At 52.8% G+C, this 25559-nt stretch overlaps 1 protein-coding gene across 4 annotated transcripts in view; it reads left to right on the top strand.

Moving 5' to 3' along the window:
* SSBP3 (single stranded DNA binding protein 3) overlaps positions 1-25559 on the top strand; it is a 164526-nt gene that overhangs the window by 76939 nt on the left and 62028 nt on the right. The window contains exon 1 of one of the 4 annotated variants that reach the window (XM_060022527.1): positions 21752-21844. The exons of 2 other annotated variants lie outside the window; for them this stretch is intronic. The gene's annotated coding sequence lies outside the window, so the exon portion shown is untranslated. Of the gene's footprint in view, positions 1-21751; positions 21845-25559 lie in introns of those variants that run through there. One more of the 4 variants, XM_060022536.1, reaches the window with a different exon arrangement.

Raw genomic sequence — 25559 nt, 5'->3', positions numbered from 1 at the left:
CCCTAGTGGGAGCACAGAGGCTTAGCTGAGCTCAGTCTTGCTGAGGGGATGGGACCCTGTCAAGGACTGTGTGCGGGGGGCAGACCCCTTCACTGATTCATCCCTGATTGCTGAAGAGGGCCCTAAAGGCTAATGAGATTCCATCCACACTTTTTTTTTTTTTTTAACATACATATGTGTATTTTTTTTTTTTTTCAAATTCTTTTCCCATTTAGGTTATTGCAGAATATTGAGCAGAGTTCCCAGTGCTATACAGTAGGTCCTTGTTGGTCCATCCACACTTCTGGTTCCTATAACTAGAGGTTTCCTCCTTTTGGAAGAAGATGATATCCATGAGCTGGGACTTTGGAGCCCACTGACCTGGGTTTGAATGCCAGCTTTCTTGGTCAGTAACCTCAGGAATTCAGGGGCACTTGAAAAAGAAAAGATACGTGACTTGGAAGAGAGGGGGCCTGGGCTGAGCAAAAGGAAGACAAGGAACAGCAATGGTCTCCAGGTCCCCCGTCTCCCCCTCCTCCATGCTGCATCTGTAAAATGGGGATGAAGCTCATTCTGCAAGCATGCTTGAGGATTAAATGAGTCAATTCTTGTAAAATGTCTAAGATAATATCTGGCGCAGTGCTGGCTTTCTGTAAATGATACTCTGTAAATCTGATGGGGGGCACACAGCATACCTCCCACACCCCACTTGCTCATCCTGCTGAGATGGGCCCATGGCAGCCTGAAGGAGGAAGTCCTCTTTTTCGGTAAGTCCCCACCGCCCTCCCCCCAGTCTTTGCAGTCTCACTGTACAGGTAGAAGAAGCAGAGTTGGAATGTCTCCGTAGGTCAGGGCCTTCCCTGGCTCCTTCCAGAGTCAGTCCTTTTCACCTCGAGAACAGGTGAGAATTCTGTGAATTCAGTGTATGTCTCTGCTGTCACTGGAATCCAAGATGGGGCTTTTCCCCCAAGTGCCTACCGCCTCTGCAGGCTTTCTCCCTGCCCTCTGCTTGCCTGAAGGCAGATAGCATGGCTGCGAGGCCGGGACCAGTCCTCTCCTGCCTGTTGGGACAGGGTCTGGAGAGCAGGCCAGGACAGGAGGCTGGAACACCCCCTTCTCCAGGGAAGAGGGGGAGCCTCATTCCAGCAGGACACCTTGGCATCCCGCCCTGCTGGAGGAACTGGTTTCCAGGGCCTGACTCCCAGCCCCACCTGCTGTAGGGGTCCTGGGGGCTGGGGCCACGGATTTGGTCTGTGTTTCTTGGAGTAGTTTACTTTTTCCTCCCCCTTTGGCGAAAGTACCTATTATCTGTGCATCTCCTGGCCTTTTGCAAAGCTAATTAAGCCCTAGAGGCAGAGTTTTGGGGCCTAGATTTTTTTCTTTCCCAACTAAAGAGTTGTTTTAGGTGCTCTGGGAGCTTAATTGACTTGCTCAAGGGCTGATCATTGGATCTGGGGGCTGGGATGGGGGAGGGTAAAGGACCCAGAACCTCTCCCCTCTGACAGCCACCCTCCTGCCTCCTGAGTGTCCTAATAATTCAAATATCCTCGCCATCTCTTTGTCCCGGGAGCCTGGAGTCGCCTCCTTAGTTCCTTGAAATTCTTAGGCTAGAGTTCAGTGAACAGACTGTGTGGAGTGTAAGTCATTATTTATCAGTATTGTCCCGGAAGGCAGGGATCTTGTGTGTTTTTATTCCCAGTGCCCCAGTAAGGTATCTGGTGCAGTTTTGGAGGAAACCAGTGATTGTGTGGAGTGGCTGCCCTGTGACAGGTGCTGCGTTGGACTTTCAAAGCCACCTGGTAATGCCAGTTGACCTGGAGGCATAAGTGGGTTGTTGGTTTTACCTGAACCTGGCTGAGTTGACTGGGGTACTGAGGTTGGGGGTGGGGTATGGACAGCTGACTTGTTGCTTGGAGCCCATAGCTTCTTTTTCTTTTCATCCTGGGAGGAAGGGCCTTGTCTTCTGCATCTGTTTAGTGGACACCCAGCTTGACTTGGCCTGGCCGTTATCTTTCGGTATTCGGTAGGTACCATCTTACATTTATGTGCCAGATGCATTATTAGATGGTGGTGATAAGAACGAGCTACACTGTGGGCCCTTGAGGGGCTTGCCTCCTGGACCCGGGGCAGTGGCTTAGTGTGGACCTGGATCAGAGAAGGCTGGCCCCTGTCCACGCTGGTGGCTGCTGGCCATGGCTGCTCACGCACGTACCCCTCAACCCACTGATGCATTCTCCTTGCCTTGTGCCGCTTAAGATCTCAAGTCCACGAGATTCTTTAGTCCTCGTCAACACTGTTTACCACCCCCTATTGCCGGAACTGTGTATTACTCTTCCTTGCCCAGTCCACCTGTCCCGGCAGCCAGGGACATGGGGGTAGATCAGAGACAGGTGACCAGACCAGAGCCTTCTTGTGCAGTGATCTTAAAAACTGCTCCTTGGGAAGGCTACAATGAGGGCCACACCTGTGGAGCTGTGCCCTCTCCCTTCCCCACCTGCAGCCTTGGATGTCAGGTGGACCTACTGAGTTTTTGGTCCTGGAGCTTTGGAAGGGGCACGGTAGAGCAGTTGGCATTCCATTTTTCCAGCCCCTTTCCCAACCAGCTTTCTGTTTTTATGTCCAAGCTATCAAGCAATGCATAAAACTTTATGGTTTTACTCTCTTCCTTGCTTACCTAACTCCCTCACTTATAGACAAAAGGGCTCAGATCCCTTGTCCGCCCCCCAGTCCTCCACTGTGAGGGCCGTTCTATCTATTTGTACCCTGGTGGACTTCAGTTGCCTTTAACTTATCCTGCCCTGAATGATCAGAACAGCACAGAGTAGACACTCCAGGATGTTTGAATGAATGAAGGAGTCTAGTCTGCTGTCCTCGAAGGGCTCATTGTGTGCAAGTCATCGTGCTGAAGTGGTACACATCCTTCATTTGGTGTGCGTAGCAGCTCTCAAGGGTTGGCGTCGATTCCCCTGTTTTGCACAGGAGGAAGAAGCTGGGGCTCAGGCAGGTGAAGACCCTTGCAAGCCCCTGACCCAAGGGCTACACTACAGTATCTGTGGTATACTTGGGTAATGCAGTGAGAGCTTTCAGGATGGAAGCCCTTGGACGGAAACCAGAGATGGACACCATCCAGCCACTTGACCTCAGGCAAGTGAGGGCCTACCCGAGTTCTCAGTTTCCTCATCTGGAAACTGGAGGCACTGGGATGAATAGGGACTGCCAAGTGCCACCAGAGTTCTCTCCGAAATGCCCATCTGGCTCTGCTACACCTGTGTCTGTATATCTCAAGGAATCTCTGTCTCCTCTGCTTCAGGATGAAGCAGAAGTCTCTCCTTTAATCACGGCATCCCTCATCTCTCAGGCATGAACAGAAGGGCTCCTTGGAGTTCCCTGGACATTCCATATTCCCTCGCACCACAGTACCTTTGCACATGCAGTCCCCTCTGCCCAGGATGCCCGATGCTCCTTTTGCTTGCTTGGAGGGCAAGTGTCCCTTGACAGCTGGGCTCTAGGTTCTTTTCCCAGCAAATCTTTTCTGCCTCCTCAAGGTAGAATAAGCTGCTCCTTCTTTTGTACTTCATTCATTCCACAAATTCACTGGTTGAATGAATGCCTCCTGTATGCCAGGTGTGGTGCTAGTTGCTAGAGTTACCGAGACAGCCTCTGGAGCTTACCTCTGTGGATCGAAGGTATTTATCTGTTTGTCTCCCCCGCCCAGTTTCCTTGAAGTTGGGGCCCATCTCTGTGTCTCTGCCCCAGATTCTTAGCATCTGAATGATGCTCATGATCCTGACTGACTACACAGCAACTCGGGTATTAACTTTAAAACCTGTTTGGTGTTGTCTTTGGCTTCTTTGAAGTCGGACCTCTCCCCTCCTTGGTCTTTTTTTTTTTTGGCAGTGCCAGCATTTCTTGCCTCAGAAATTGGCTCTTCTTCCACATAACTTGTACTTGGTCCTTCCCCACCCCCCATAAGTCACTGGTATTTGCGTTGAATCTCTCCTCCCCTGGACTGGAAGCCCCTGGAGGCCAGGGACACGTCTGAGTCACCTTGAAGTCCTGCTCCCTCCCACCTGCCTGGGGTGAAGCAGGTACCCAGTGCATGGGTGGATGGCAGGAGGCAGGGGTTGTTGCATTGCAGAGGAGTCTGGGAACTGAGGGAGCCCCCCTTCTCCTGTCAGAGCCTGAAAAATTGGGAGGTCTCTCCAGACTCTGGAGTTTGAGACCAGTTTCCCCAGCATTAGTCTTTGTGGTTGGCTCATTCTTTGGACCTCCCAGACCACCTGCCTCCTTCAAAGAGAAGGGCCAACAAAAGAACAATAAAAACACCGGAAGCAGCATGTCTTAGCTGCCTGCCACCACGCCCACGTGCCCCCCCCCCCCCCCCCGCCCCCGCCAGTGTTCTTCAGGACCCTGTTTTACAACCTAATAAATTGATGCAGAACCTGCTTTTGGCCATTTTTCCTGGAGGTGGTCATTGTCCCTTTGGAAAGCTGGCGCCTGCCTGGAGGGTTGATCATTAACAAACTCAGGCGGGGTCTGGGTGGTAAAGGCAGTAACACAGAGAGTGGACTTGCCCTGGGAGGGGGAATGTTAAGGACCTTTCCAACAGCTGGGCTAAGAGTGCGTTCCAAGCGGTTATAAGGTTCAGCAGGAAGCTGAGCCACGAGGCAGCGCCCTCCTTCCAGGAGAACCCCTGTTAGGGGGAAGACCTCGAGGGTTCCCTTGCCCTGGTTTTTACCTGCCTTCCTCCCCAACAAAAGCACATCTGCGTACCTACATGGTGGCTGGTGTAGACCTGGCTGGGAGCCACACAGGGGTCTACAGTCCCGTTCCTGGAGGAGCTTTTCACGATTAAGCAGTCGCCATGTGGGGGAACGTGGGCTTTATCTCTGATCTAGTTCCGTGACCTGGACTCAAGTCCAGCTCATTACTTGGAAGCTCTGGGAGATGGAAGTCGGCTCATCTCTGAGCCTCAGTTTTCCCATCTAGAGGTTGGGGATGAGGATGTAGTCCCTGCTTCTCCTGCTTGTTACAAGGATTAGAAGAAATGCAGGTAGAAGCACTTGACACAGACTCGGTGCTAATACTGGTTGGGCCCCTGCTCTTCTCCATTGAGCATGGTCTGCAGCAGCCAGTGTGGTGATGAAAACCTAGAACACTAAGGATTCGGCCACAGAATTGCAGCGTTTGCAAGCCTCAGTTGGCTCATCTATAAAATGGAAATACTCAGGTTGCTGAGGGGAGAAAATGAGATCATGGGAGGAAGGTGCTGGGTATATCCTGGGACAGGAGATATATATATATGTGTACACACACACACACACACTCTCTCTCTCTCTCTCTCTCTCTCTCTCTCTCTCTCTCTCTCTCTCTCTTCCCATCACTCCCTCAATAAGTTTTAAGGATATATTAACTGGTGTGTAGGTCAGGTTGGTGCAAATAGTATAATAGTCTAGAAAATTTTTGCAGTAGGAGAGCAGAGGAGGGGGGGAAGATTCCTGACTGGGGGTAGGGGATCTGGAGAAGCTTCTGGGAGGTCTTGCCACCTTCTTCATCAGAAGGAGACCTGGGGGGCGGGGGAAGGCTAGGGACATGGTCCTTTCCCAGCATCCTGTTCCTTTAAGCCCGGGCTTCTAGCTTCTCCACCAGGAGGTGAGACTCTGCAGAGAGCTGCTTGGAAAGCTTCATCTTCCCCCTCCCCCAAACTCTGGGGGTGTGAAGATGAACTGGTGTAACTATAGCTTGGTGTTTTGGTGTCTGTGAGAAAAGCAGAATTGGCTCAAGCTGCTTTCTCAGTTAAGGGGATTTAAGAAGAAAAAAAAAAATTAATCCAACCCTGGTGATCAATCTGACACCTTCCCTTTGAGCCCCAGATGGCTGATTGGTGTAGAAAGTTGGCCACTGCTGCTGTTGGGGAACGGAATGGTGTCTCTGTCTCTCTATATTGAAAATGATGGCTCTCTGTACGCGCTTGCACACTATTTATAAAGACTGCCTGCCTGGTTTGGTTTTTTGGAGGGTATTTCAATATTCCCAGAAGGATCCTGTTGGTTAAATGTCATTCTTGGAGGTGTCATGTTAACAGGGCTTGAAACCAGGTTCGTTTGCCATGGTTCAGAGTCTCCCCCACCTCTTCTCCCCTTGCTGAAGTCCCCAGCCAGCCTGGAGATGAGGTAGATGGCTCGGAGCAGGGTGGAGACCCAGGTTTTGCTCTCCTCCTACCTTAGGTCTGATGCCCCTTGTCTTTTAAAGACAACTTTAGCAGAAGTTTGGAAAGTGAAAGGAAAACATTCACTCTACCATTATCTTATCACAACTTCTAGACTTGGACAAAACGCTCTCCCGGTCTGCACATGTGTTTGTGGCCTGCTGCTTTTTCTTTCGATAAGCGTGTTTCCAGTTATTCCTAATTATCCTCTGATGGCTGCATAGGCTTTATTTAACCATTCCTCTGTTACTGGATATTCCTTCCTGTCCTCCCTCTCCCTACCCCACCATTGTATATAACGCTGCAATGAACATCTTTGCATTTCATTTTGGATGATTTCCTTGGAATAAATTCCCAGAAGGGAAATTACTAGGTCAGAAAGTATGGACCGCTCCTTTCAAGATCCTTGTGTCACTTTGCCAGATTATTTTCAAAAGGATCATCTTCATGTATACTGATGCTCAGATAAATGGGTATTCTAACTGCATTTTTACTTGTATTGGGGATTATAAAACAAGTTTTTAAAGGAAGGTCTTTTTTTGCCCTAGATGAAAAATGTTATAACCCGGACTTTCCTACTTTTTGTACCAACCACCAAGTCCAACTGCGGTGTGCTTCTCGTAGTGCCAAGGGGAGCATGGTGAGTGAGTCCTTTCTGTTCCCTGACTGCCAGGGACTCACAGCTGCCCAAGAGAGGAGAGACAGGTGGCTGGTGGGAACAAAGGTGGAGCAAGGCGTGATCTCATGCTGCTGCCGGTGCTCTCAGAGGCTGAGGAAGACCAGGAGAGCCGTGGCCCTGAGGAATGGGCACAGCCGGTGCCTGCTCTGTACGAGAAGGCTCTGGGAGTGCCCTGGTTCATCATTTTGTTCCACTGTGTATGGGGCCTCCTGGGCACCAGGCTTAGTGGGGATAGGGAGATGGATGAGAGCCAGCAGTCTCTCCAGGCAGACAGAATCACACAGGGAGCTTCTATGTGATGTGACAGATGGCTGGAGAGGGTGCCATGGATGCTCAGGGCCGGAGTGACAAGCACTGCCGTTCTTTTGTTCTTCAGAGTTTTGACGCCCTTCTCCCTTTCCTGAGCACTGGGGGCTTCCCTTACTTACCAGCAAGGAAGGTTGGGCAAATCAACAAGTATCCCCTCCTCGTCCAGTGCTTCTACCCAGCTGGCTTTCGACCACCTGGAATTTCCATGCTGGGAAGGGACGTTGGAAGCCACAACCCCAGTCCCTGCTGGGGTGCTTGCTACCTAACTAGGCTCACTCTACAGGCTTTTTCTCCAGAGCCCTTGGAGGTCCTTTTTAGGAAGGATCTCAAGAAAAATGTAAGGTCATAGAATATTTGTCCTGGGAAGCAGGGTTAGAGGTTTCAGGCCCAAAGGCCACATCTCTTGGTCACACTGTCACGCATAGAAGTGTGCTTATGCCCTTTTTCCTTGTGGGTCTGCGAAGTGGGAAGTCCTTTGTTCTTTCTGCTTCTGCACAGAGTTTGTGCTGCATGGTAGGTCCTCAGAAGAGCTCACACGTTGGGTTGGTGTGGTTTGTCATTGTGTGGTCACCCTCCCCTGCCCCCGGCAGAGAACCAAGTGATCCTATCTCTCTTTGCGGACTGGGTCTAGGGTTACATGTTGGGGGTGGGTGCTCTTTGGGTTCCTGGGAAGAGCCCTAGGATAGGAGGGGAAACCTGGGTGCTGGTCCTAACCCTGCTACTTATTAACTGGATGGCAAGGCCCCTCCCAGCCCCCATTTTCCATCTTGGCCCTTCTGGTACCTTCCAGGCCTGAAAAGTGAAAATCCCGGAGTTTGTGCTTACCAGCTGCCTGAGGTTTGGGAAAGCTGGTTTTGGGAAAGCTTAGCTATCTTGACTCTTAAGTAGCATTGACGTAAGACCTCTGCACAGAGGTGATGGGCAGTTTGCAGCCGTGGGGGAGAGGGGGCCCTCTAGGCCTCAGCATGTTCGTATAGGACCCCAGGGGACTTGACTGTGGATGTTAGGAAGCAGCACACAGCAGGCTTTGGTGTGGTCATCTCCCCCCTCCCCCCACCTTCCCCAAGTTCCTAGCTGTGGAGCAGGGAACCTGAGGCAGGAGAGAACTGCACAACCTGCAGACTGTGCCGGGAGAACGGAGGGTCATAGGACCCTGCTCCCAGCTGCCTCTCATTGTCTGATGTGGCAGTGACCGTAGCGCCCCCCCCCCCCCAGTCCTTTTGAGAATAAACATATCAACAGGATTGATCACCCGATCGGTCCCTGGGCAGCTGGCTCTGGCCTGCATCTGGAGCCGATTTCTCTGCTGTCACACACCTATTGTCTTGGATGGTTCACTTCCACAAATCAGAGGTTGGCTTCACCGCCCTAACCCTGCCACGACCCCCAGACGCTTGTTTGTCAGTCGAATGAACACTTCCTGCTCAATGTAGGAAAAAAAAAAAAAAGCCTGAAGCACACGTGGGCAGCCCTCAAGTCCCCCCGCTCTGCTCTGATGCAGACAGGATGTTCCCATCCCAGCCCCTCCCAGGCCTCCGCCCGCCCTGGGACTGCCTCTCCAAAGTGGATTCAACGGGCAGGAGTTTCCAGGAAACTGGACTATCACCCCCCCACCGGAGGGGCAGCTTGGAGGGGAGGGGACACCCAGGGACTTCAGCTGTGTGCTGTCCCCAGGTGGGACCAGCAGGTCGTGAGCCCTGGCATGCCCCTGGCATGGGGGTTGGTCTCTGAACACTGGGTTCAGGATCTAGGACAATAAGATGGGACAGCCCTCAGGGCCCAGGGAGGGTTGTCTCTCGCCTTTGGGCTCGGGGTGGGGTCTGTGAAGGAGTGCATGGAAAGGGTTCTCTGGTCCTCTATGAAATCCTGCCATTCTTCACAGCTTATCGTGAGCTTCACCCTCCTTGTGAACGGAAGCCCCCTCTGACCACTTGCCCCAAGCACTCTCCCTTTCTTTTGAAATACTACAAAGTTCAGAGCTGGTGCTGCGTGCTGGAGTCCTTTTTCCTGTGGGCCGCTCCTTTGTTGCACAAGAATGAGAAAGACCAATTGGCCAGTGAGTGCTGGAGAGAGGCAGTTGGGTTTAGGCTAAGACAGACGTGTACCAGCGCCTCCACCAGCTGTGGGGAGGCCTGGCTGCTGTAGATGTGAGGCCACAGAACCCTGGGCTTTGGTAGAGTAACACAAGGACTGTTCCTTTGTGCCGTCGTCTTGCCTTTTCACAGTGATGATAATTTGGCTCATTCTCTAGCTGTCGACCGGCACAGGGCGGTGGGGCTGGGGGCAGAAGGGCTCAGTGCAGTGGGGCTGCTTTCCTGAGCCCGCCGACATGTAGCTCCCTCCCTGAGAAACCACTGTGACGGTGGTGGTGACACGGCCAGCTGTCCTCACGTCTTGTGGGCTGCCTGTCTGGCTGCCTGTCTGGCTCACGTGCTCCTGATGAGGGCCCTATGAGGTAGGCGGGGTAGACTCGACTGGGGCTCTTGTCGGTACCGTCCTTTATAGTTGTCCAAGGCCTTTGCTCCTTGGTGAGCCCCATAACAGTCCCACAGATTAGGCAGGGTGCTTGTCTTCCTTCACTCGGCCCCCGCATCCCCCAGGGCCTGGGAGTCTAGTGGGGGTTGGAGCTGACTTTGCTCTCCAGGTTCTCCACACCACCTCACTGCCCTCTGGCTTTTGTTGAGGAGCAGAGTGTGCTTCCGGCTCGGCCCTTCCCGTGGGTATTTCCAGCCTAAGAGGACCTTGGTCCTCACTCAGAGCTGTGGGTGGGTTTCTGCCTTGAGCCCAGGCTGCCCAGGGCCAGACTGTCACTCTGCTGCCCCCTTCTGGGGTGGCCCGTTCTCTCCCCGTGCCTGTCTCCACCTTGCGTGGCGGGAGCAGGGGGAGAGATCTGTCACTGGTGGGTGTCGATGAAACAGACCCCAGCACGTGTGGCTTGGAAGACCTCAAACTGCTCTAGACTCTGGAGAGATGAGGATGGGGACCTGGCTCCTTCCAGCTGCCATCAGCCCTCAGTGCAGAGACCCAGACAGGCAGGCAGGCAGGCAGGCTCACCGTCTCCCTCAGCTTGCCTCGTCCTGTAAAGCGCAGTTGTTCCCCTGCCTGTCACGTGTTGCAGGCATTTCAGTTGTCTGACAGACCAGACGGTGAAAATACCGGAAGGGGGGACCTCTCCTCTTCCCAGGAGTAGGAGAGGCAGGGCCCACTCCCCGGCCTTCCGACTCCCATCCCGGGACACTGCCCACCCCAGCCCTGCTTTTCCACTTAGCTCTCGTTCTCCCTGAGGTCTGGACTAGTACTTTGCAGATCGCATCAGGGAACCACTTACCCCAATTAAAACAGCCAGAGTGGGAGCAGGAGGAAGTGGGCTGGGGTGTGTTGGGGATGTTTTAGCTAATGCAGGGAGTGCTTTTTAAAAGGCAGGTAGAAAACTTTTTTCTCTTTGTAGATCAATTAAAGACCCTTCTTAAAATTAACCCCTGGAAGGTGTGTCAGTGCGCTCTGTTTTCCTATGTATACCCAACTCTGTGCAAACTAACCCCCGCGCCCCCCACAAAACCTCCATACTCTCAACGCCTTTAGAAATTTCTGTGACAAAGTGACCAAGTGTTTTTTAAAAGAGCTCCCCCTCTGCGATAAATGCCAGGTAGTGACTGAGCCCGCCCCCATCCCCCCACCCCGGGGAGAGAGAAGAAAGCCTGGCTGAGTGTTGAAGAACTGGCGGAGAGAGGGTGCGAGGCTGGCTGGGCCTCCCTGAAGTCCCCGCGGCCTGCTGGCAGCAGCAGGCACGGAGACGGGCATCTCATCAGAGCCGGGCAGATGGCGTTCACCTGCTCGGGATGCGCTCCCTGGTGCTGGGGCCCTTGGAGTTGCCGGGATAATAACAGACAGCTGCCAGCTCTGGGCCGAGGTCTGCGGGCATTCAAAGGCTGGGAAGTGTGCGGGGAGAGGGAGCGGCTCCCTTGCTCGGGGCCTCCCCACCCGCACGGCTCGCCTTTTGTTTTGAGATTTGTACCCCCCTCCCTCCCACGTCAACATCCGAGCAACAAGAGCATTTTAATAGAGGACAGTTCTGTTTTGGAAACGACAAGAAAGCGCCTTGTCGAGTGTGACCTGGCCTCTCCTTTGTCCGGCCTCCCCCGCTTTGTGTGCGCCTGCATTGGGTTTTGTTCCAAGGGGCAAAGGAGTTGGACATGGATTTGGTGTGTTCCTGGGGTTTTCTTTCTTTTTCCTTTCTTGGCAGCAGCTAAGGCTTTTGGTTATTTCTGAGCATAGGGCATTTGGGGAGTTGGGGATTTTCGGGACCACTCCAGGGTCTTTGAGTTACCGTGTGGCGTCAGGAACAGTGAGCGGCAGAGAAGACAACTTTCTGACCACCTGGCGTTTTCTCAGCCCATTGTGTACGTGTGTAAGGGACAAGTAATTTCTCACAGCGCGGTCGGCCTCAAATCCTAGTAGGAACATTTCCCAAAATGTCAGTGGAACTCAAGGCTGACTGTTTTGAGAACCACCTTCGTTTCCCTTCTCTGTGCAGAGAAAGGATGCTGGTGTTTCCTTGGTTACCTGGTTACGACGTCGTGGTTAAGTCTGCGCAGGCCGGCGTTGACTCCATCTGGCCTGTCCCGGCAGCAGCAACCAGTCTCATTAGGCTGCTTGCAAAAATGTGTATTGTTTGGGGGCCGCTCAGTTTGATGGGGTCGGGTAGAAATTTTATAACCTTCCTCAAGACAGAGCTCACGCCTCACTCCTTCAGGCCGAGAGTGGAAGGCAGGTTTGCCAAGCAAACTAGTGGTGTTGATAAGATGAGGAAATCTGCTTGATGATCTTCCGCTGCTCAAAATCGGTGTGTTCTGTGTGCTTCCATGCACTGTGTGTGCCTCATACAGTCTGTCAAAAGTGCGGTATAACTGTGTTACAGTGGTAATCAGACCAGCCATTCATCTCCTATCTCTCATTATTCCAGATCAGTGGAATTTTTCTTATACAAGCCACTGGCAGAGATTGCCTTTTTCTCAGATATTCTCTTATTATTATTAATTTTTTGGCCGCACTGCGCAGCTTGCGGGATCTTAGTTCCGTGACCAGGGATCGGACCCGGGCCCCTGGCAGTGAGAGTGCAGAGTCCTAACGACTGGACTGCCAGGAAATTCCCTTTCTTATGTATTCTTAATTTTCAGAATGGACCTAGCAGTGAATCCCTGCCCTCCTGATCAGTGGCCTATCCTACTCTTCTGTTAATTGTTGATGAGCAAGTCTGGTGAGGGGCTTGGGAGTTGTTTGTTTGGGGAGGGAAGAGATGTGCTTTCAAATATTGCTTAGTTTACTCTTTTTAAAATCAATTAATTAATTAATTTTATTTTTGGCTGCGTTGGGTCTTCGTTGCTGTGCGCGGGCATTCTCTAGTTGTGGCAAGCAGGGGCTACTCTTCGTTGTGGTGCGTGGGCTTTGCATTGCGGTGGCTTCTCTTGTTGCAGAGCATGGGCTCTAGGCACGCGGGCTTCAGTAGTTGCGGCACGCGGGCTCAGTAGTTGTGGCTCGCGGGCTCTAGAGCGCAGGCTCAGTAGTTGTGGCGCACGGGCTTAGTTGCTCCGCAGCATGTGGGATCTTCCCGGGCCAGGGCTCGAACCCGTGTCCCCTGCATTCGTAGGCGGATTCTTAACCACTGCGCCACCAGGGAAGTCCCTGCTTAGTTTATTCTATAAACTAGGGATTCAAAGATAAATGAAGACAGGGTCTCTGCCCTCAAGGAGCCCACCATCAAGTAAAGGCAGACAGAGCACTGAACACAGTACAGTGGTGTAGGTTCCATGCAGGGTCCGGGCCAGGCTATGTCGGGCAGGGAGGATGGGGAAGATTGGTTCTGCAGGGTCGGGGGAGAGGTGGGGTGGGTATAAAGATTGGTGGAGAAGGTAATTACTTAAGAGTTGAGAGTGGGTGTTTGCTGAGCAGCCAGGACGGTGGGGAGGCAATGTGCCCTCGATTCTGGAGATGGAAGAGCAGGAGGAGAATGTGATGGGAGTGTAGGGTACCCTGAGGTAGCAGGGCCCGCGTGGCTTCTTAAAGCCTGGGCTTCGTTCATCCTGGGGGCTGTGGGAACAGGGAACGGCTGGAATCCTGTCTGAGTCTTCATTATTTCAGCATTAGAGTCCAGAGGTTGAGTGTCAAGGTCAGTAACGGTGGTGGGCCCCAGTGGAAAAGCCTGTGGGTGTCAGGTAGACCCCAGCTCTGCCAGCTACCACCGTGTGATCTTCGGTAAGCTAAGCCTCAGTTTCCTGCTCTGTGAAATGGATCTTCTGAAGTATTTATCAGTATATCTTGAGGTTGGTGGGAAGGTTGATAAAGAGAAGTGATCATAAGTGCTTGGCACCTGGAAGCACCAAATAAACATGTACTGTGATTATCATGTATGTAATGATACTACCAGTAAGAGCTCTTAAGAAATGTCAGGGTGCTGGCCTCACTCTGCCCATCCAGCGTCTTTCCCATTCATCCTAGGGATAGCCCAGGTCAGGGGTGAACATGGTCGGGTGAGGCCTTGCTGTGGCCGTGGCACTCTCCTTCTGTTACACAGCCTGGTTTCGAATAACCTGATGTTTGCCGATAATGAGCCTGGTGTCCTGGCCTGAAACTCTATGCCTGTTTGGGCCTGTAGCTTTCCCCCAGTCCTCCAGTGGATGCGCTCTGTGACACACGGCCGACACCGGGCTGGGGCTTATCGCACCAAGATGTGCATTATCGTCTTCCTCCCATTCTTCCCCTTTGCACTGCCTCCTTGGGAAGGCTCCTTGGGTTCTGTGCAAGCAAGACTTGGTCTTGTCCTGGGAGGGCTTCCCATTCCAGGAGGAGGAATAAGAAAGGAACCCAGGAGCTGCCAGACTGGACAGAAGGGTGCCAGGAGTTGAGGACAGGGTGGGAGCGGGGAATCCATTCAAGTAGGGGGGAGTCTGGGAGAGGCTGCTGAGGAATGTAGCGTTTCTAAGGACCTTGAAGGTTAGGGAGTTTGCACACATGTGGAGGATGGGAGGGTATCTTGGTAGAAGATAAGATAGATGGAAGAGAGGAAACAGCTAGCAGGTAAGGGTGACTGGGCTTGGGACAAAACTGGGAGAGAAAAAAAAAGGTCTGCTAGATGGAGAACCAGATAGTAATGACCCTCTTTGTGCCCTAAGACCAAATGAGAGTTTCCTTCTGCCTATGGTGCATCTTTTATAAAAATATCCAAACTTGAGACCCCTTGCTGCCTCTCTGTGTCTCCCAGTTGCCTGCAAAGGAAGCCAGTGGCCCCCGGCTTGAAGCTTTCTTCCATTTTTAGGAACCTTCCATCGGCCTGTGCTTGCTCACTAAGGTAACTTTCTGCTCTCCTAACCAGATCTAATTTGCTGTTCCTCAGCCGTGACATCTGATAATAGAAATTTGACTCTTTATTGAATGCCTGTTGTGTGCTGCCCACTGTGCTAGGCAGTTGCTGTGACCCCATTGACTAGGGAAGGGAGGCATTTGGGGGACCAGTGACACTGGGAAGGGAAGGTCCTGGCTCTGTGCTGGGTAATTTACATTTACTGAATCTCTTGGTTCCTCATAAGGACCCTGTGGAGTAAGGTAGCAGTTCCCTTCTTACTCGGTAAACAGCCTGAAGTCTCTCAGCTTGCAACCGTAATCAAAGCTGGGATATGTTACCTCTAGCTGTGCTCCCGTGGCCACACCTCCCCCTAGATGCACTCAGCCCTGTTCTCTGCCCTGTCTTTCTCCTGTTGTGTACGTGCTGGCCTAAGAGTCCTCCACTGAGAGCGGCACCAGGTCCCACACATCCTCGCCCCTTCACAGTGGTGGTGGTATGGGTTTTTCTGTGTTGCCTTCTCAGCAGCTGCTGTAGTGGACCAAGGCCCATCTCAGCAGAGGACAGCTCAGGCCCAGGGGTTGTTCCCATGAGTGAGGACCAGCTTGTTCTCTGAGAGCATCCCCAAGTTCAACCTTCAGCCTTGTACCAGCAGTATTCCCTATTAGCAGAAGATCCTGGGGTCTGGCTCCAGCGACCCCTCGGGACTCTGCTTTTCCAGCTCTGCCCCGGCTGCCCTCTTGCCGCCTGCCCCCTGTGCATGTGGCCTTTGCACATGCTGGACCTTCTGCCTGGAATGATCTGGTTTTCTGGAGCCCCACCTGCTGTACCGTTTGCCCACCCCTACTTCCCAAACCCTCGTTCAGGGCCCGCTTCCTCTGAAAGGCCTCTTCAGCACCGCTGTGGCCTACACGTCTGGTGCTCAGTTAGAATGTATGTTTCCTGGTCCTCAGGGGAGACCCGCTCTAGAGCTCTTTAGCTCAGGAACTTGAAGCATTGCTGCTGTTTTCTGGAAGGCAGCTAGGTGGGTGACTGGTTCTAGGCCCCTGGAGTTCCATGGAGTCATTGTTCCCAGCTCCCAGTTCCACACGGTAAACAGCTTGGCTGCCTGTTCTTAGTAGAAGGCCCAGGTCAGAGCCCTGCCCACTTCCCATGCCTTCTGTCATTGGGCTCCCACATACCCCAGCATGCCCTCGCCCAGTTATATTCAGATCTCACCCCTGCCCAGGCATCCTGCACAGGCTCAGGGTCCCTCCACCCCAACCCCAAGCTTCCCCCTGCCCTGTCTTCTTCTTTCTCCTTTTCTCTTGTCTACATCGTCATTCATTCAGCAAACATCTTGGAGGCAGTGCTGTCCAATAGAAATAGAATGGGAGCCACAGATGTCATCTTAAATGTTTTGGTAGACACATAGAAAAAGGTAAAAAGAAACAGGTGAAATTAATTTTAAGAATATATTTAGTCATAAGCAAACATGTCCAAAATATCGTCATTTTAAGAAGTGATCAGTATAAAAATTATTGGACTTATTTTACATACTTTCTTCTCATACCAAGTCTTTGGGATCTGGTCCATATTTTACACATCTCAGTTAGAACTGCCCACGTTTCAAGTACTCAGTAGCCCCTTGGGGCTGGGGCTTCCACGCTAGACCTGTGGGTGTGGGGAGTTAAGAGCACGAGGTTTGTAGAGTGGTGGGCTTGTTTTATGTTGTCTCTTGACTGTGCCATTTATTGGCATTATGGCCTTGGAGGGTGACGTCCGCTCTCTGAGCTGGTTATCTGCAAAAGCATGCACCCTCACCTCATGGGGTTGTCGGAAGAACTGAATGAGACGGTGCATTCACAGGCTCAGCACAGTGCCCAGCACATAGTATTGATGATTGTTTTTGCTGAAACAATGACCTCCTGAGTGACTACCAGGGGCTGGCTTGGTCCCAGGACCTACCCCCTGGCCCCTGGGCTGACTATCAAGGTGGTCGATACCGAACTGCCTACACAAGGGCCATGAGGGACAGGGAGATGGGCCCGCTCAGGACAGGAGCTAGCAGGAGCATCGAGGAGGGGGTTGGTAATCAGGAGAGGCTTCCTGGTGGAGGCGCCCCCACCCCAAGCTTACCTTCTGTCCCTTGGCCTCCAGAGCCCTCTGTGACGACACCGGCGCCCCTGCAGCTCCTGTTTGCTAACTCTTCGTCCTGTGTAATTAGTGCGGTGTGCCTCCCTCTTGTCTCTAATTCTGTTGTACGGCATGTACTCTATTATATCAGGGTATAACACTGTGAGGCTGGCAGTTATCTTGTTCACTAATTGTTTCACGTGTCGGTCTCGTCTGCCCTGCCAGATTACCTGCTCCTTCTGAGCGGCCTGCGCCGTCTTCGTGGCTTTTGTCTCCGCAGCCAGGGAGGGCTGGGCATCAGGGCCCAGGTTCGAGTCCTGCATCTACCACCCTGATTTGGTCTGTGGCTGCAGACAAGTCACTCTCCCTCCTTTTACAAACAAGCAGGGTAACACGGGCATATTTAAGCCCCATTCAGCCCTAACATCCTCTGATTCAGTGGGTATCCCTCCACTGGCTGATCTTGAATGTGCTCAAAATGGTGCACGGTCCTCCTTTGCTTAACAAGTAAATATGGAACATCCACGAAGTGCCAGCTGTTGGGAAGATCATGATGAGCGAGACAGATTTCTACCCTCAGGATGCTTACGGTTTAGAGAAGGGAACAGATTTAAAGGAGTAAAAATGTCCATATTGTATTTAATCAGAGTTTTGATCTGTATTTGTTTAGAAGATCTGCATACATTTTGCAGAGCCTTGCCCCGTACTACGCACTGGAGGTGCCCTCACACGTACCGGCTGGAGGGGAAAACAGACACACGGACACATGCACAGGAAGATGTCGTCACGCACGTGGGAAGGGTCGGGGGCACCAGGCTAGAAGAATGGAGGTGGGGGGCTCCTGGGGGGGGTTTGCGCCTCCTGCCCAGCGTCCTAAGTGTCGCAGAATCCGGAGTGAAAAGCACAAAGTCAGCGCCTCCTTGCTTCCCGTGGAAGCGTCCTAAGGCTGGGGTGTTTTGCTGCTGCCTTGCATGTATGATTTAGGGGAGGCTCGGGAAGGGCTCTAAACCCAAACCAGATGAAGGCGGTGCCTACGGGTGCCTGGGAGCTGGGGACGGCCCCGGGAGCATGTGGCTGGGTCACCCTTTATAATTACAGCACTGCGGTGAAGGCCCCGGAACCCGGGGTGACGGCGGCCGGGGGATGCCAGCTTCCCATCTGCTTGGCCTCCTTTGGCTCTGAATGGATTAGTTCTGTTTGGGTTGGAGCTTACTGTTGTGTGTGTTTTTCATCCCCCTCCCGCTTGTTCTCTCTCCCTGGCCCGAGCGCCCGCTCAGAGCTGTGAGGGTCCTGGCGCGGAAGGGAGAATTGTGAAGTGGCCATTATTCAAACAAGAAAGGGAATAATTGGAGTTTGTGTTCTTCTGGGCTTCTTTGGAAACTGGGATGTGGCTGGGGGCGGGTGGGAGTGAGGCCTCGGGAAAGTGAGAAGGTGGGAGTGGCCGTAGAAACTGGGGTGCGGTATGGTCTGTGTGAATGACCCCACCTGGTACGGGGTGCCCCTCAGGTTAGTTGGTGCTGGGAAAGCAAAGTTGATCTGGTGTTCTTGCAAGTCGGGTGTCTGAGTGGGCTCTGTTTCACACCAGGCGACCCTGGTGAGGCTTTTGTTGCAGGCAGCTGCTCGCAGAGAATGGGTCCTATGGGCTGTGTGATGTGCTAAGAGACTCCGTGTGGGCCTGCCACTGACCTCGTCAAGGGACCTCTGTCTGAGCCTGTCTTCCCAGTCTGTCAAGTGGGAATGGTGATTCCTGTCGTGCAGGCTTGTTCAGGGGGGATGTAGGTAAGTGTGTAAGACCCGGCAGACCAGAGAAGTGTTCGGTAGAGCCTAGGAGTGCCCATGCCTTCATGCCACTCCAGGGACACAGGGCACATGGGGGTGTTGGTAGTGCCCGTGGACGCTGCTGGGTTTCTCGTTGGGCTCAGGGAGCTTTTGCAGGTAAAGCAGGCTTGTGGGGAACCAGTGCTGGTTTTACCTCTTTGAAGTAGAAGGGCCGTCCATCTTGTCGGGGTCCCTCAGTCTCTACTAGGAGCCCTGCTGTGGAATGGGTGTTTTGGAGAGAGGGGTTGGGGAAGACAGGGGAAACAGCCGTAGTCTCGGCCTCTTGGAGTCCATGATTCTAGCTTAGAATCAAAATTTTACACATGTAGAACAATTAGAGAAAAATAACAGATGGTGTCTGATCAGATGTCACCGCCCCAGACTGCCCCACACCCCAGCAGAGATAATCCTCCTTTCTCTGGGATCCCGGAACTGGGTGCAGGCCTGCGCGGTATCCTGCGTTGCGCTGGTGTGTAATTGGTCGTTCGTGCCATTAATAGTGCAGCAGCACATGTTTGTTGAGTGCTCCACGTGCCAGGTCCTGTCCTCAGTCCTTCCTCCTGTTTTGGTTAAGCACCTGCTCAGGACACTTGAGCCAGTGTCTCTGCTTGGGGCCTCCAGGCTGCCCTGTGCGTTCCCTGCTGCTGGGCTCCAGAGCCCCTGAGCCGGCTCTTCCCGTGCTGCCTCTCGACCTGTCTGGTGCCCCTCTTTCTTGGATGTTTCATCCTGGTAGCCATCTCCTGAGTTGGGTCTTGCTGTAGGAGCTTCTGGCCGACCTGGAGGAGTCGATGAAGACCCTGGCCAGCCACCGGTCCAGCGCTGCCAGCCAGTGGTGTGATGTCGACGCTCCCTTATCCTCCTCGGGCCTTTGTTCTCCTGACTTTAAAAAGCTGGAGTTGGAGTAAACCATGTCTCTGGTGTTGGTTCTGAGACTTCAAGTTTCTTTTGGAAGTTGTGTTGGCCTGGATATGCCTTTGGTGTGCCGGACCCTTAGCTGGGTCTGGAGATGCCTAAGAGGCCATCTGCCTCCTGGAATCTGATGGTCTAGTGAGAAAGACGGATGTAAGCAGATGCTGATGTTGCTGTACAGGGTCCCGTCACTGCATGTCCCAAGAGAAGGCTCTCCTGGCTCGACCCAGAGGGCTTCCTGGGTGCGGTGGCATTTTGTGTGGGTCCCCAAGAGAAAAAAAGAAGCAGAAGATGATGACTGAAAGGGAAGAGTGTGATGAGAACATTCCAGGGTAAGGGAATAGTCTGTATAAACGCTAGGAAGCTTGAAAAGACTTGCTGCATTCAGGAAGGAAGGCTTGGGGGGGGGGCGGAGCCAGAGCTGTGAAGGGCCCAGCTGGGCCGCGTGAAGCTTGGAGCAGGTTCCTCTGAGGTTGTGAGCCTGCCTGTTAGTGGCCCGGTTAGGTTTGCTTGGAGAAAGGAGGAGGGATAAGGGGACGACTGGGGCAGATCCACCAGCGAGGAGGCTGGTGCACTGATCCGGCCTTGAGGAGCGAGTCCAGTTGAAGGGTGGGGAAGACATGGCCTGGGGTATCGTGTGGAAGCTGGGAGTCAACCTGGCCTATGGAGAATTGGGAGGATTACCCCCCGACTCTCACACATTTTCCTAATAATTTGGTGCCCTTGTACCCAAGATGGTGGGCTTAGGGGTGATTGTAAACAGCCTGGATTTGCTGAGGGCATTGGAAAAAAATTAAAAGCCACCTCTGTCTAGATTATCCAAAGAGCAAAAGCATGGTGGAATAAGGAGCACCCTGGCCTGGTCCTGGGCGTGTCTGTCTCTTACTGTGGGGCTCCATTTCCCCTTTGGTGAAGATGGCAGGGGTGGGGGAGGCGTGGGACCAGTGCCTGCAGTGTGCTAGCCTGCCCCCATGACTGCCACCTTTGTTTCCAGGGGTTGGAGGATCATGCAGGGCAGGGTGGCTCCGTTCTTGGCAAGTGGAGTGGGAAATGCCAGTGTCTTAACGTGAGTTCCAGAGGGGGTAGGGATGGGTGTGTGTGTACTCGGTTAGGTGTGCCCCCAAGCATCTCCCTTGGACAGGGCATCTGTGCTCATCCAGCTTGGAACCTACACGGAGTCCCTTCCCTTCTAAAATCTCGTCTTCCCTGTTAAACATTAATAATAACTGACCACTAAGACTGAGCCCCCAACACAATCTGGGCGGTTATCGCCTGTGTGTGTATGTGTCTCCACGCCTGTCCTTGACCCAGCATGGCACCCAGAACAGAGCAGAGCACGCGCGCGCGCGCGTGTGTGTGTGTGTGTGTGTGTGTGTGTGTTTGTTGTTGCTACTTTGGAGCCACTGCAGAATTTCTCATCACTGCCAAGCTACTTCCTCGGGATATATTTAGATAGCGCGAGATGAGCGAGAAGTGGGCGATGTGTATTTGCACAGGGATGTTTGCACACGTTGACCGTGGTGTTTTTGGAGCCGATGTCCAAGAGCTGGCTCCTTGCTCAGCCCTCCTCACATACTTGTCGGGGAAGGGCTGTGCGTACCTCCTTTCAGGGGGACGGGGTGGGTGGGGTGTAAGGATGGGGGGCAGCACAAGCCTTCTCTTCCAGAGAAGCCATGTGGACCCCAAACCCCAGGCCTCTGCTCTCTCCCTCCCATTGTGAATGAAGTCGGGGTTGAGAGCTGCAGAACGAATGGGGGATGGCAGCTGTGAGGCCTGCACTCTGCCCAGAAGGGCTGCTGTCTCCTGGTGTGGGGTGGACGCCATTATTGCGCCCCGATAAGATGAAGACAATTACTTGGTGGTTTGTATTTATTGCAAGTCGTGGAGACAGCGCCGGCTCTCCAGGGTGAGGTAGGCAGGTCTGGCCCTGCACCCCTGCTCTAAGCGCTTTCTCCCACTTCCTTCCCTCCTGCCCCCTTTGCAGTGTGCCCTTCTTCTTTCAGTCTGAGTGTGCGCCATCCGCATGGCAGCATGGCATGGTAGGGCCCAGAGGGGTCCGACTGCAGCCGGGGGGCCTTGGGTCCAGAGCGGTCCTCTCGGACCTCCCCAGACCTGATCAGCTTACAGTGGGGCGGGGCAGTGCTCTTCTGTTATTAAATTCAGAGCCATGGTCTGCACGATGGAGGCAGCTTTAATGAGATTAGAAAGCTTAACCAAGAGGCCAATTAAATCTGGGCCCGTACCTGTTTGGGCGGCTGTCTAAGCCCCGACCTGCATCCGGAGGCTTCCTGCAGGCCTCCTGGGAGCCTGGCTGGGGAGGGTGAGGGGCAGAAGAGGCTGCCCATCTGGCTAGCCACCCCCAGACCGGCGGCTGGTCAGGGCGGAGGCCAGACCCAGGAGGGATATTCTGGGACATCTGATCCAGGAGCTCCCCAAAGCTGGATCCCTACAACCTCAGGAGAGCAGCGGCTGCGTGGTTGAGAGTCCCCAGGTGATTTTTTTTTGGGCTGTGCCGCGTGGCATGTGGGATCTTAGTTCCCTGACCAGGAATCAAACCCGCACCCCTTGCAGTGGAAGCGTGGGGGTCTTAACCACTGGACTGCCAGGGAAGTCTCCCCACAAGGTGATTTTGATATGCAGCCAAGTTTGGGAACCAGGAGTTGAATCCACCCCCGTTGTTTTATAGGTGAGGGGAAGGGACTCATGGGGGCAACCAGCCAGTGACTCCTAGCTACAAACCTTTGTCACTATAGTGTCCTCCTTCCTTTCCAGCCCCTTGGATTGTCTGGGGGCAGGGGATGCAGTTGCCCTTCCATTCACACCCAGTTTCCTGTTTGTTTCTTCACACTCCTGTGTCAGGTAGGCCAGGCGGGGAATGGTGACTTCCCATTTCACAGATGGGCACGTTAAGGTTGAAGAGACCTGCCTCACACTGGTTCCAGCACTGGAGGGCCTGATTGTAGGGTTAAAGTCTTTCCTTTCCATGACTGAAGTCTTCCTTCTGGTTCCCACCTGGTCCCTACAGGGCGTGGGCCTTCCTCGGTGGAGAAATAGTGGAGAGGAGAGTTTAGAAGGAGTGTGCGTTCAACAGAGTAATTATCGAGCACCTGGTGGATGTAGGCCTGGCACTGTCCGGGGGAAGCAGAAACTTTACTTTCACAAGCTCTGTGAAGCAGGGCGTATTATTCCCATTTTCTAGGTAAGACTGCCAAGGCATGACATCTTGGGAGACCCAGGTCTTAGACCTTTCCTGCCCTCCACCCAGGTCCGTGGGCCCGAGGCTGTGTCTATTAGCAGAGGGGCTGGGGGATTCCTTCCTGTTATGAGGTTCTAGATTCAAATTTTCTGGAGGCCTGTGGATTACCCAAATGTGATTGAAAACTCCTGTCTTCAGGGGAGAAGAGCAGACAGAAGAAAACCAGACTCTTTTAGACCAGATTTGCAGCAGAGTGGGAAGCTTGGTCATCATCCTTTAAGGCTGGTCCTGCCATGTCTATGTGACTTGCACCTTTCAAGCTAGGAACAGAACTAAGATTCATATTCAGCCCTTTTCCAAGGTTTCCATGTTTCTCTTCTCCAGTGATTGCTTGAGAAGAGAAACATGGAAACTTTTGGAAGATAAGACCCCTTTGTCCCTTTTGACATTTGGGTTTATGAGAGTATGTTCTGTTCTTTAAAGTTGCATCTTTATAAAGGAAAGAAACAAGAAGAAATTTCCCAGAAGAGCCAGACCTAGCCTTGTCCAGAAACTCTCCCACAGCCCCGAGTCATTCAGCAGTTATTGATTATTAGACATAGTAAATATTTGGATTCTACTTTTTGGAACCAGTAGTCCTGCAGGGAGATAGCCTTTGTCCTTGTAATAAGGCCAAGTAGATAGTGTTGGAGGAGTCACAGAATTTCACGTGGACTTGGAAGAAGAAAAAGTCATCCTGTCCGGTGCCCAGGGCAGCATGAGGGATGGATGGATTTAAATGGCAGACACCAGCAGGGAGGTGGGCATTCTGGTTGAAGGGATGGCATGTGCAAAGGCTGGGGACCAACATGTGCTTCTCATGGTTGAAGCTTGGGGAACGAGAAAAGTGGGAGGTTGGAATGGGAGGAAGAGAGAGGCTGAGATGGGATCATAGCCCTTTCATTATCTCCTTGTTTGCATTAACTCATGCCAACCCCAGTAGAGGTATTGTCTTGTATCGGGGGAGAGTATCTCAAGACAGAAGTGAAGTGTCTGCCTCTGAATTAGCCAGGGAGCTGGGGAGCTGAAGCTCCTCCCCTGGGTCCAGTGCTCTGTTCACTTTACCATGGCAGCCCTTGGTTAGGAGTTCATTGGTATTGAATGTTCCATTGGACGCCTTGTTGAGAGAGTTGCAGGTGGAAGCAGGTATCTTCTAACATTGAGTTCTAGCTCACGAACCTACTCAGGGACTGCCGTGCTTGCTTTGGGCTGGGAAGGAGGGACATTTGAGGTGGCCATGGGTAGGTGACTAGGAGTTCTGCAGGCAGATAAAGGCAAGGTGGTGGAGGAGCTTGTTGAGCAGAGAAAGTAAAAGTAGCACATACAGTGTCGCGGGGGGGGTGGTCTTTGCCCACCCTCCGCACCTTCTCTCTGCCTCTTACCCTCCTCTTTTCTCTGCCCTGTCAAGTGAGGGGTTGAATCAGGGAGGAGGAGGAGGAGGAGGAAGACGCATTCCTACTGAGTGAGCTCAGGGCTTGCTCTGTGGCTTGTCTCTGATTCCAAGAACCACGTCTTTTTTAAACCTGTGGCTTGGAGGGTCCAGCTGCGAAGGGCAGTCCTCAGATTGGCAGAGGATTCCTCTGTCTGTGGGGTGCATTTTCTAGGACACAGAGAAAGGCATCTCAGGGTGAGAACTCTGCCTTGATGTCTTCCTCACCTTCCGCCCAGGCGGGACCCCTCCCACCTCCACCTGTCCCCAAGCCCTGAGGTAGTGGGCCAGTTCTCTGGCCCCTCTAAGAAGCCTGTGGAAAAAGTGGCTCTCCCTGGGCCAGCGGAGCAGACATCTGCCTTCAGGGAGGCTGAGAACCGGGGCATCCACCCTGTCTGAGAATAAACAGCAGGCTCTGCTTTGGAGATGGAAAGGAGGCTCGACTCCGAGGGCTGGGAGAGGTGGCTAGGTCTCAGCAGCTCATGAAGACCAACGTGGTACCCTCAACTGCACCCAGCCCACTGGGCCCAGGCTTGGCTTCCTTCCAGAGTGGGAAGGATGGACAATGGCAGTTTAGCTCCTAGAGGCCACCCCACTCCCTCACATTGCTTTTGTCCTTCTTGGAACTACAGATGCTTTACCCAGATGTTAACCTAAGCTGTCTCCACAGCTGTCTTGGGAGGGGAGGTATAATGATGATCTCATTTTACTGACCTGACTCTAGGAGAAGTGGCCACCCAAGTCATTTGCCAGAAAGGCCAATGACTTCTGGTTTGCCAGAAAACCTGTGCCCAGGTTTTCTGAACACCCAAAGCTTGGGTTCTGCAGGCAGAGGAAACAGCCTGTTTTAAAATGTGTGTGGGGATGGTGGGGTGCGCGCGCACGTGCACGCGTGTATGTGTGTGTGTGTGTGAGATCATCGTTTGGAGGGGAGAAGGTAATTGTGTGGATGTAGCCAAATGGTAAGTTAGTTGCTGACTGAGTTAGCTAGTCTTGCAGTTTGACCTTGTGGATGTGGCGACTATTCTTGATAAGCAGGATTTCTGCAAAAACTTGATTCATCCAAAAAATATTTACTGAGCCAGCACCTTCTCTATGCTGTGCACACCATTCCGGCCCCCATCCCTGCAAAGACAGTTGGCTAATTTAGTAAGGAATTAACAGTCAGATGTGACAAGTGCAGTGATGAGGAACACATAAAGGAGGAAGAGGAGTCACCTGGGGGGAGAGAGTGGAGGTGAGTGTTCCAGAGAGAGGGGCTGGCCTGTGCGGTGCGGTGGTTGAGCGTATCCATCAAGTGACTTTGGGTGAAAGAAAGGCCTTGTAAGCTAGAGAGTACTAAATATATGTGAGTAGTGATAGGTTATTCTTTTTCCAATGGGACTTAAAGGATCTAATTTGTTGGACCCTGATGAAGGTCTCTCTATATAAAGACCTTCCTTTGTGCTTTCGATACCGTATGGATTGATGGGGGGAGTTGGGGGTGGACCACTGTGGGAAATCTCGTGTATGTTTCAGAAGCCAAGTTTGGGTCAGAAGTCG

This window comes from Delphinus delphis, chromosome 1 (genome assembly GCF_949987515.2).
Source record: "Delphinus delphis chromosome 1, mDelDel1.2, whole genome shotgun sequence".
NCBI classification, from domain to species: domain Eukaryota; kingdom Metazoa; phylum Chordata; class Mammalia; order Artiodactyla; family Delphinidae; genus Delphinus; species Delphinus delphis.
The sequence above is the reverse complement of the archived record's forward strand: the minus strand, read 5'-3'. Positions and strand labels throughout refer to the sequence as shown.